The 12,148-nt window shown below is 43.0% G+C and overlaps 1 long non-coding RNA gene across 1 annotated transcript; it reads left to right on the forward strand.

Annotated features, from left to right (window-relative positions):
- Positions 1 to 4,210: 4,210 nt before the first annotated feature.
- LOC310769261 lies at positions 4,211 to 11,682 on the forward strand. Its single transcript, XR_014551585.1, has 3 exons — positions 4,211 to 4,272; positions 11,353 to 11,429; positions 11,540 to 11,682. It is a non-coding gene; the product is annotated as an uncharacterized lncRNA (long non-coding RNA).
- The last annotated feature ends 466 nt before the right edge of the window (positions 11,683 to 12,148 follow it).

A 12,148-nucleotide genomic window follows, 5' to 3' on the forward strand; every position in this document is an offset into this window, starting at 1 on the left:
AAAAGCACATAAAGGGCAAGTAGATAAATAGAGGCGCAGGTTAATGGAGGCGCAGGTTCATTCTGTGTCCAGGGCAGCTGTCTACCAGCTCCTCCTGGTATGCAGGCTAAAACCCTCCCTGCCCGCGGACTGTCTCACCAGGGTGGTGCATGCTCTAGTTATCTCCCGCTTGGACTACTGCAATGCGCTCTACGTGGGGCTACCTTTGAAGGTGACCTTTGAAGGTAACTGCAATTAATCCAGAATGCAGCAGCTAGACTGGTGACTGGGACTGGCAGCCGGGACCACATAACACAGGTCCTGAGAGATCTGCATTGGCTCCCAGTACGTTTCCAAGCACAGTTCAAAGTGTTGGTGCTGACCTTTAAAGCCCTAAACGGCCTCAGTCCTGTATACCTGAAGGAGCATCTCCACCCCCATCGTTCAGCCTGGACACTGAGATCCAGCACCGAGGGCCTTCTGGTGGTTCCCTCATTGTGAGAAGTCAGGTTACAGGGAACCAGGCAGAGGGCCTTCTCAGTAGTGGCACCCACCCTGTGGAACACCCTCCCTTCAGATGTGAAGGAAATAAGCAGCTATCCTATCTTTAAAAGAAATCTGAAGGCAGCCCTGTTCAGGGAAGTTTTTAATATTTAATGCTGTACTGTTTTTAACATTTGATTGGGAGCCGCCCAGAGTGGCTGGGGAAACTCAGCCAGATGGGTGGGGTATAAATAAATTATTATTATTATTATTATTATTATTATTATTATTATTAGGTACTGCTCCGGCGGGAAGGTAAACAGCGTTTCCGCGCTGTAATGGTTCTAGGGGTTGCTCGTGCGTAAACCGGCGCCACACCTGGCTGGGTTGCCTGAGTGAACCTTTTCTGTCCGGACAGCCACTCACTCGTGGCTGTCTCAATCACTGGCAGAATCCGTCAGTGGGTGTTTCTTGAACTTCTTCCAGCAAAGAAGCTCTTTGATGCCTAGTCTCTGCCTACTGTCCCTGCGCGGAAGCCTTCTGCGCAAGGAGGGTGTGGGCAGCGGAGGACCCTTACTCTCCCCGCTGGTCCCCGGCAAGGAGTCATGGGACCGCCTCACCGATTCCCCCATCTGCCCCCCTTCTCCACTGGTGCTACGCTGATTCTCTTCCCCAGAAGATGGGCTGCCTCTCCCCATCCTGGTGTGCTCTCTGGAGTCCCTCTGGAGCCTGCTCTCTCCCTCCAGCCCTGATGGCAGTTCCCTGACACGCGCGCTGCTCTGGTTCGCCAGAAGCGGCTTAGTCATGCTGGCCACATGACCCGGAAGCTGTATGCCGGCTCCCTTGGCTAATAAAGTGAGATGAGCCCCGCAACCCCAGAGTCGGCCACGACTGGACCTAATGGTCAGGGGTCCCTTTACCTTTACCTTTACTTTTACAGGAGGGGAGAGGACTGCTCTGCTCAGGCCCTGTTTGCTGATTTGGCCACTGTGAGAGCAGGATTGCTGGAGTAGATGGGCCCTGGGCCTGATCTTATGGAATTACGCTTGCAAAACACGTAACCATTTAATGGGATTGGTGACCACTGGAATCCCTTTAACCACCCCAGAGAGACCAGAGAGTAGTAAAGAAAAAAGAAAAAAAGAGTCAGTCTCTTTTTCTCCCATGTTTATGGGTGAAAGAGACATTCTGAGCCATATAAATAATGGCAAGTACAGAACTCGGGAGTGATGGCTATTCCAGAATGGTGATTAATTCAGAGGGTTGGGGGCTGGGGAGCCTGTGCAAGATCACAGCTTGCCATCTGTGATTTGGGGATCAGAGAGGCATTTGTGAGATCTCACTCTGTAATTTGAAACAAAAGTCAACCCGTATCCCTTTGTCCTTGTAACCCGTTATACAGATTAGAATTCCCCTTTATGTTTTCCCATCTGTATCCAGACTTTAGTATTTATTCTCATCGTCCCAGCACAAACTGGTTGCTCCTTAGTATTTGGGGGGTGGGACCCACACCACGGTACACAAAGGGTGCAAAAACAGTAGGTTCTCCACCTCACAATTAATTCTCTGTGTCCTTATCAACTGTACATTAATCTGCTTCATTTTTCCCCTTTGATATAACTAAGTGCGTGTGTCACAGCTTGAAAATAAAAAAACCCTCATCACATTCCCTATAAAGACTCTAATTTCTTTATTTTTTTAAAGCCCACCTTCCTTATGCTTCTTAACTACTCCTGATGATGTAAACAAAGGGATGATTAAAGCCTGTGTTAACTCATCAGCACAAGGATCTGGTGAGTTTCCCCCAGATGGTGGAGATTTGGGGGAATGCTGTTCCCACTGACTTTTCAAGAACTGGAAAGCTTGCTCACTTCTCGTGTGTGGTCCTGATAAAGCAGAGGCAGAGAAGCTGCCACCTTCAGACCTCCAATTCCCATCAGCCCCAGCCCATCAAGGCCAAGGGTCAGGGGTGTAAAGGTAAAAGGTAAAGGTAAAGGTACCCCTGACCATTAGGTCCAGACGCGGACGACTCTGGAGTTGCGTGCTCATCTCGCTCTATAGGCCAAGGGAGCCGGCATTTGTCCAGCCCTGTCATAAGAAAGCCTTGCCCAGCTGTGGATTTTAGAATTTTCCTTACTGATCTACATGACTAGCTTTTTTTTTTATAGACCGCATGTCACCATTGAGGAAAATCAAAAGATTACTTTGGACTCTAGCCAAATGTAGAATCATAGAATTGTAGATTTGGAAGGGACTCCTGAAGGTCATTTAGTCCAACCCCAGGCAATGCAGGGATTTCAACTAAAGCATCCATGACAGATGGCCACCCAATCTCTGCTTAAAAACCTCCAATGAAGGGGACTTTGCTTTCTGATGATAACATACCCCCCATCTGCTGGTTGTTGTTGTTGTTTAGTCATTTAGTCATGTCCGACTCTTCGTGACCCCCTGGACCAGAGCACGCCAGGCACTCCTGTCTTCCACTGCCTCCCGCAGTTTGGTCAAACTCATGTTGGTAGCTTTGAGAACACTGTCCAACCATCTTGTCCTGTCGTCCCCTTCTCCTTGTGCCCTCCATCTTTCCCAGCATCAGGGTCTTTTCCAGGGAGTCATCTCTTCTCATGAGGTGGCCAAAGTATTGGATCCTTCATGGATCACTGCCTTGCCGTGGTGAAGGGGCTTGAGTAACTCAGAGAAGCTATGAGCTATGCTGTGCAGGGCCACCCAAGATGGACAGGTCATAGTGGAGAGTTCTGACTAAATGTGATCCACCTGGAGCAGGAACTGACAAGCCACTCCAGTATCCCTGCCAAGAAAACTCCATGGACAAAGACAACAGGCATCTGTTGGTAATACTACACAATATGTCTATACTGACTTCATTCATTCATTCGTTCATTCATACATTAAATTTCTATAGCGCCCTTCATCTAAGGATCACACAGCACCTTACAATTTAAAAACACAAAAATACACAACATAGTAACAAACAAAAACAATAACACACACTCACACACACACACACACACAGCCACAAATCAGTGGTTCCCAATTAGCCAAGTACTGCAGACCGCCTGTTTTTCAAAAGCCAAGCCCCTACTTCTGAAAATTTTGATATCTCTATGGTAGTTTTCTTTACGTGAATGGTGCCACGGACCCCCTGGGTGGGTTATGCCACTGCAGAAAAGGCCCGCTCTCATGTTGCCCCCTTGCTGACCTCTCATGGAGGGGATACACAAAGAAGGGCCTCAGGTGGTGATTGAAGGGTCTGGATCAGTTGTTACCTGGGATATTACCTAAAATCAAGGATATGTCCCTCCTGATACGTTTCTGAGCACAATTCAAAGTGTTGGTGTTGACCTTTAAAGCCCTAAACGGCCTTGGCCCAGTATACCTGAAGGAGCGTCTCCACCCCCATCCTTCTGCCCGCATGCTGAGGTCCAGCGCCGAGGGCCTTCTGGCAATTCCCTCACTGCGAGAAGCAAAGCTACAGGGAACCAGGCAGAGGGCCTTCTCGGTGGTGGCACTCGCCCTGTGGAACACCCTCCCATCAGATGTCAAAGAGATAAACAACTACCTGGCATTTAGAAGACATCTGAAGGGAAGTTTTTAATGTGTGACATTTTAATGTATTTTTAATCTTTGTTGGAAGCCACCCAGAGTGGCTGGGGAAACTCAGCCCGATGGGCAGGGTACAAATAATAAATTATTATTATTATTATTATTATTATTGATACTAATTGATTCCATCTCCCATCAGCTCTTGCAATGGGAGTTGAAGCTCATCCATTTTGTCCTTTGCTGTGGATGGTAGGTGAATTTAGCATCATTCTGTTGTCCATATGCCGTTTCCCTCTAAATCACTGCCTTTCCACACTTTCCCCTCCCTCAGTCAGGATTTTCTCATACCCTCTCCTTTTCAGATCCACCCCAAACATTTAAAGCACATTACTTCCCCCAAAGAATCATGGGAGCTGTGGTTTCTCCCTCACTGAGCTCCATTTCTCACCACCCTTAACAAACCACAGCTCCCGGAGACTTCCGGTTAGCGCCAGCGCTTAATGGCGGATCTCTCCCAGAGCTCCGGGAGAGGTCTGCTTCGTGGGTTCGGGTCCTGCAGCTACGGCGGAGCGGGGACCCTCAAAAATCACAGACGCGTAGCCTGTGAACTGGAGACTCGGCGGGCACCTTTGCGCCCCCCCGACATTGTGAAATAGCCTTTTTAAAGGCTGCGGACCAGCGGAGGGTGTATGGAGCGGTGCTGAGAGTCGCTTTCACCCAGCCTGCGAAGCGAAGCCGCGTCGCCATTAGCGGAGAGCGCTGATTTCTTCCGGTGAATTTGGATTAAAAAGAGCAACTATCCGTGAGTAGGATTGAACGCTAAAATATAATTGGACACTAAAATTAAAGAAATTGGGCACCGAGACGGACAAGCACCAAAAAGGAAGTCTGCTTTCCGTTCTGTAGCAAGATCAAAGCGAAAGGCATTTAAGCTGTAACTGTTTGAAAGGAGAGTTGTGGGAACTAAGAAATCCACCACCAAGCAAAGAACTCCCTCCCCGAAGGCAGGAGGGGGGGGGGGGAAGAAGACTCTAAAGTGTTTTCCTGCCAGTTTAAAAAGAAATTGAGCTATTTACCGCTGCTCTTATACCTGGGGTCCGGACTGCCGGAGAAAAGGAACCGGCTAAGAACTGTCACTATAGGAAGGTAAAAAAGTATCCGTAATTGACTTTGGTTACTCTCAACTTGAAACATCTATTTTGTTGCACAGTAAAGTTACTTGCAGGACATTATTGACTTGGATTCTTCAGAAAGAGAAAAGAATAATTGAAAGGGACTAGGAGGACTTTTGCTTGCTTTCTGGAGAGCGTGGGATTAACTTGAAGGTAAAGAATTAACTTTACGCCCTCTAGAGGACTTATAAATTGTTTCAGCAACAAGTGGAGCTTAAAATTTGAGAACTTTTGTCTGACAGCTCAAGAGTGTGGGAATGACCTTGAGCAAAAGTCTTTGTTATGGCAGATGGTAAAGAGAAAGAGGATTCACAAGAAACAACCTTGAGATCTGGCAGACAATACAAAGTGGATCTTTCCACGCAAAGAAGGGCTTCTGTATCAGGAGCCTCTGGAACTACAATTGTCTCAAAGGCAAAAGTGAAAACAATGTCTTCAGAAGAATCATTTGCTAAGGTATTGGGGAAGATAAATGACTCTTTGGAGGAACTAAAAAAGCAAGGCGCAGAAACTAAAGTACAAGTTGCTGAAACAAATAAGAAAATTGAAGAAATCTCTGGGAAAATTGACTTAAATACAAAAAGCATAACTGACCTTGGGAACAAAGTGAACTCAAATGCAGAAGCAATTGGGAAATTATTGGAAGACTCATCTACAACACGAAAGATAGCTGAGGAAGCTAAAGAAATTGCAACTGCTGCTGAGGAAAAGTTTCCACCAGTGTACAGGAAACTAGATGAGTATGAGCTGGCACTCTCTATGCAGGATATGCAACGTAAGGAGAGGAACTTAAGGATCAGACTTGTGCCGGAAAAGGAAGGTGACAACCTGGTGGACTATCTGACAAAAGAATTTTCTGAATTTTGGAAGCAGGAGTTGGATAAGGAAGAATTTAAGATAGAAAGTGCATTTAGACTGGGAACAAGGCAGAGGAAGAACAGACCCAGAGACTGCTTAATAACTCTAAGATCAAAGGAGGAGCGAGACAAAATATTGAACCTGCATTACCAAACAACCCTTCGAATTGAAGATTTTCATATTGAGATTTTTAAAGACATTCCCAAAAGTATTTTGGACGCAAGAGGACTCTACAAGGACTTGGTGACACTGCTGAAAAGGAACTACATACCATTCAGGTGGGAGTTTCCCCAAGGCTTGTCTTTTAAATACAAGGGGAAGAAAAGAAGAATAAAGACAGTGAGTGATAAAGACAAGTTCTTAGGAGAACACGAAGAAGACCTACAGAAAGAGACGTTTCCAGGACAAGGGCATCCTTCATTAGATACGGATACGGAACCACCGACAAACGAGGAACAAAAATTGGGAGCTGTAGGAGGAAAGAGTAAATAATCCCATCATGGCTCTGCAACTTTTAACCTGGAATTGTAATGGTTTGAATATTCCCAGAAAAAGAAAAAATATATTTCATGCCTTAAAGAAAGACCAATTGGACTTGATTTGTTTACAAGAGACCTATGTGACAAGAGCACATAGAAAATTATTAATAAACAAAAGATTGGGACAAGAATTTATATCCTCAGACAGAGTAAAAAAGAGAGGAGTGGTGATTTATGCAAAGGAAAAGTTGCAACCGAAACAAATTTTTAAAGATGAACAAGGAAGATATTTGGCAATTGAAATTCAATCTCAAGGAGAAAAGTATCTGATAGTGGGAATCTACGCACCAAATGAAGGGAAAGCTGAATTTTTTAAGAAGTTGCATGAGACCTTGATGGACTATATGGATTACAATTTAATCATGATGGGAGATATGAATGGAGTAGTTTCAACAAATATGGACAAAGCACAAAGACAGGTAGTGACAAAAGATGGAAGATTACCAAAGACTTTTTTTGAAATGACTGACAATATGGACTTGATTGACATTTGGAGAACAAAACATCCATTAGAAAGAGAGGGAACCTTCTTTTCTGAAGCCAAAATGACATGGACAAGGATTGACCAAATTTGGGTGACTAGCAGTATGGCGCCGAACATAAAGAAAGTGGAAATCTGCCCAAAAACTTTCTCCGACCACAATGCAGTAAAGATGGTGATGAGGCAAACAACAACTGGCTCCTTCAGATGGAGAATGAATGACACCTTATTCAGAGACGAGGAGATTTGCAAGAAGGCCCAAAAAGCTTTGAAAGATTATTTTGAAATTAACTTAAGGACTAAAGTAGAAAAAAGAATAGTCTGGGACGCAAGTAAAGCCGTGATGAGAGGGTTTTTGATACAACAAAATACATTAAAGAAAAGAAAGCAAAATGGGAGGAAGGAAAAAATCCTGGAAAAGATAAAAGAAGGGGAAAAGAAATTAAGATTGAAGCCAAAATCGCAAGAGATCCTAAGAGAAATTAAATTTTATCAAACACAATATATGGAACTGATGAATCAAGAATTAGAGTGGAAAATTAAGCAAATGAGACAAAAGACCTTTGAATCTGCTGATAAATGTGGCAAGTTACTGGCCTGGCAAATAAAGAAGAGACAAAAACTCAACACGGTAACAAATATAGAAGTGGAAGGAAAGAACATAAGTAACCCAGCGGAAATTAGGAACTGTTTTCAGAGCTACTTTAGACAACTATACACACAAGGGCCGCAGAAAGAAATGGATATACAACAATTCCTCGAGGAAAATGGACTGAAAAAGGTTTCGCAGGAAAGTAAGACAATTTTGAACCAGGAGATATCAGCACAAGAAATAGAAGATGCCATTCAAGGCTTGACGCTGGGCAAATCCCCCGGACCGGATGGACTGACTTCCAAATATTACAAAGTTTTGAAGGAAGAGCTGATACAACCTTTGAAGGAAGTCTGCAATGAGATTATGGAGGGGAGAAGGGCACCCGATACGTGGAGAGAGGCCTACATTACACTTATACCAAAGACAGAGACTGAAAAGACCCAACTTAAAAACTACCGACCCATCTCGTTATTGAATGTGGATTACAAAATCTTTGCTGACATTTTAGCAAAGAGACTGAAAAGAGTTTTGATGGAGGAGATTCACGGGGACCAAGCGGGCTTTCTTCCAAAAAGGCATTTGTCGGACAATGTAAGGAATATAATTGACATTTTGGAAAAGTTGGAAGTGAATATAAACACCAAGGCTGTTTTGATATTTGTGGATGCCGAGAAAGCCTTTGACAACATTTCTTGGAGTTTTATGTTGAAGAACCTCCGGGGGATGGGGGTAGGCCAAGGGTTTGAGAATGGTATAGGTGCAATATACTCTGAACAGAAAGCAAAATTAATTGTAAATAATGTGGTTACAGAAGAATTTAAGATTGAAAAAGGGACACGTCAGGGGTGCCCTATCTCCCCACTACTTTTTATATCGGTCCTGGAGGTTTTGCTTAATATGATTAGGAGGGACCAGTTGGTTAAAGGGATTCAGGTCGGAGCTAAACAATACAAATTGAGAGCATTTGCAGATGACTTAGTACTTACATTGCAAGAACCAGAAGCTAGTACGAAAAGAGTTTTGGAAATAATCCAAGAGTTTGGTCAATTGGCAGGATTTAAATTGAATAAGCTAAAGACAAAGGTATTGGAGAAAAATTTAACACAGGTTGAAAAAGAAAGGTTTCAGAATGAGACAGGGTTGAATGTGGTTAAAAAAGTGAAATATTTGGGTATAAACATGACAGCTAAGAATGTGAATTTATTTAAAGATAATTATGAAAAAACTTGGACTGAAGTGAAAAAAGATTTGGAGATTTGGTCAAACTTAAAGCTTTCCTTGTTAGGTCGAATTGCAGTTATAAAAATGAATGTATTGCCAAGAATGTTGTTTTTGTTCCAAGCATTGCAAATAATGGATAAAATGGACTGTTTCAAGAAGTGGCAAAAGGATATATCTAAATTTGTCTGGCAGGGCAAGAAGCCCAGAATTAAATTTAAGATATTAACGGATTCAATGGAAAGAGGGGGGTTTGCCCTGCCAGACTTTAAACTATACTATGAAGCGGCAGCTTTCTGCTGGCTGAAAGAATGGCTGCTTCTTGAAAATACAGACATTTTGGATTTGGAAGGTTTTAATAACATTTTTGGGTGGCATGCATATTTGTGGTATGACAAGGTTAAAGCACACAAAAGTTTCAAAAACCATATTGTCAGAAAAGCACTATTAAATGTTTGGAGCAGATATAAAGATTTGCTGGAAAATAAAACTCCAAGGTGGTTGTCGCCAATGGAAGCTAAGGCAGTTAAAAAGTTAAACATGGAGTCGAAGTGGCCAAGATACTGGGAAATTTTGGAAAAGGAAGGGGACAAATTGAGATTGCAGAGTTTTGAGAAATTAAAAGGGAAGGTGAGAGATTGGCTGCACTATCATCAAATAAATGAAGCGTTTAAATTGGACAATAAAATTGGCTTCCAGGTGGAAAAATCAAAATTGGAGACAGAATTGTTAGAACCCAGTACTAAGAATTTGTCAAAAATGTACAATTTGCTGCTGAAATGGAATACACAAGATGAAACGGTTAAATCAGCTATGATTAAATGGGCTCAGGACATTGGTCATAATATTTTGTTTGCTGATTGGGAAAAGTTGTGGACCACCGGGATGAGATTTACGGCATGTAATGCTTTAAGAGAAAACATTATGAAAATGCTATATAGGTGGTACATAACCCCAGTCAAGCTTGCAAAGATTTACCATTTGCCTGATAATAAATGTTGGAAATGTAAAGAAAAGGAGGGTACATTCTTTCACCTTTGGTGGACATGCCCGAAGATTAAGGCATTCTGGGAAATGATCTATAATGAACTTAAAAAGGTATTTAAATATACTTTCCCTAAGAAACCAGAGGCCTTTCTCTTGGGTATTGTTGGACAGGGGGTGTTAAAGATGGATATAACTTTCTTTTTGTACGCTACAACAGCAGCTAGAATACTTATTGCGAAGTACTGGAAGACACAAGAACTACCCACACTGGAAGAATGGCAGATGAAGGTGATAGACTACATGGGCCTGGCAGAAATGACGAGCAGAATCCGAAACCAGGGAAGAGAAGCAGCGCAAGAAGAATGGAAAAAGTTCAAGGACTATTTAAAGAAATATTACAAAATTAACGAAAGTTAGAATGATGTTGGACTGGAAAGTAAATGGTTACTATTAGTAATGGTTAAGACAAGGAAAATAAGGAAGATTAGTTTAAATTTAATTTAAAATAAGGGAAGATTTGCTGAGTAATCGATAAGAATTTGGAATACAGAAAAGGGAGGCATGAGGAAGTCGGGGAAGAAAGGTATAAGAAACTAAGATATGAAATGGTACATGTTTTATGTTTTGTTTTTGTTCTTTGTTTGTTTATGTATGTGTTATATGTTTGTGTTGTTATAAAAATCTTGAATAAAAAAATTATTATATAAAAAAAAACAAACCACAGCTCCCAAGATTCTCTTGGGGAAGTCATGTGCTTTAAAGGTGTGATATAAGAAAATCTGGATCGAGGTAGGTGAAAAGGCAGTGATTTGGGGGAGAACATTGTAGGGACAGTGGAGAATTAATGCAGGTCCAGGAAGCTTGTTGTCCACATTAAATGACATTATGGCCGAGCCCTTGGAGTCCCACCACATCTGGAGGGCCCCCCCCTGCCTAAAATTAATCTCCAACTTTTCTAATATGAAGACTGCCCTGTTTCTCTTTCCTTCCTGATCAGGACTCACAACCTACAGAAGAACCCTCTTCCTATTTCAACCATGCTTGAGATATATTGGTGATGATTATGATGATTATGACTCATCATTAAGTTTTGGGGGTTCAAATTTGGGGGTTCAAAATTGCCTACCATGCTCTTCAAATTGGTCATCTCCACAAAATGACTGATCTCTTATTCTCTCTTTAAATCCAGTCTTAAAAAGAGCAGGCAACACCCTTAAGGTGTTCACACGCTTCTCTCAAACACACCAGGCCACCATAGTTATTTTATTTATTTAGGGAGCAATCCTATGCTCCCCAGGGAGAGTGGCTGAGAGGCCACAAGAGCCTGTGAAGTGGATCTCCTAGCATCTTCCCCCCTCCACTCAAAGGACCAGATCTACACCTTGTGTAGAGACAGGTGTGGGCATCTGCTGGATTATACATTTTGAAAAATGAGAGAAGGTCAGTGCATTTTTCTTTTTCTCTCCCAAAATGCAATAGTTCTAGGAGTAACCTGAGATCTGCAGCAGCACTAAGCAGACACTCGTTCAATCAAGTCTGCAGTCTCCATCTTGAGCGTGAGTCTGGATGCATATCTTTTGGCTGCACAAGCACCAAGCCAATTTTCCATTCCTCCCCCCTCCCCCGTTCGCTTAAGGTGCAGACTGACGTTTCACCTCCACTGTAGGAAGCAGCATGCGTCTGAAAACCAGTCGCTGGGATCATTCACAAGTGAGAAGAGCACTTATGCACTCAAGTCCTGCCTGTGGGTTATGCACAGTAATCTGTTTGGCCCCGGTTAGAATAGGATACAAGGCTATTTGGGCCATTGGCTTCATCCAACCAGCCTAGTCTTATGTTCTTAGGATGAATAGTTCTAGAAAATGCAAAACTGGCTCGCTATGTGACATTTTGGTTGCTCCTAACAAAAGTACAGTGGGGCCCTAAGCTATAGGGCTTGTTTAGCTTATACAGTGGTACCTCAGGTTACATACACTTCAGGTTACATACGCTTCAGGTTACATACGCTTCAGGTTACAGACTCCGCTAACCCAGAAATATTACCTCGGGTTAAGAACTTTGCTTCAGGATGAGAACAGAAATTGTGCAGCGGCTGCGCAGTGGCAGCAGGACACCCCAATAGCTAAGGTGGTGCTTCAGGTTAAGAACAGTTTCAGGTTAAGAAGGGACCTCCGGAACGAATTAAGTACTTAACCCGAGGTACCACTGTATTTCTTGACTGCAGATTTTAGAGTTCAGCCTCTAGTTTCTTTGTACTTGCAACAATCCCTTCCAC

Source organism: Podarcis filfolensis (genome assembly GCF_964270895.1).
Source record: "Podarcis filfolensis genome assembly, chromosome: 8".
Classification (NCBI taxonomy): domain Eukaryota; kingdom Metazoa; phylum Chordata; class Lepidosauria; order Squamata; family Lacertidae; genus Podarcis; species Podarcis filfolensis.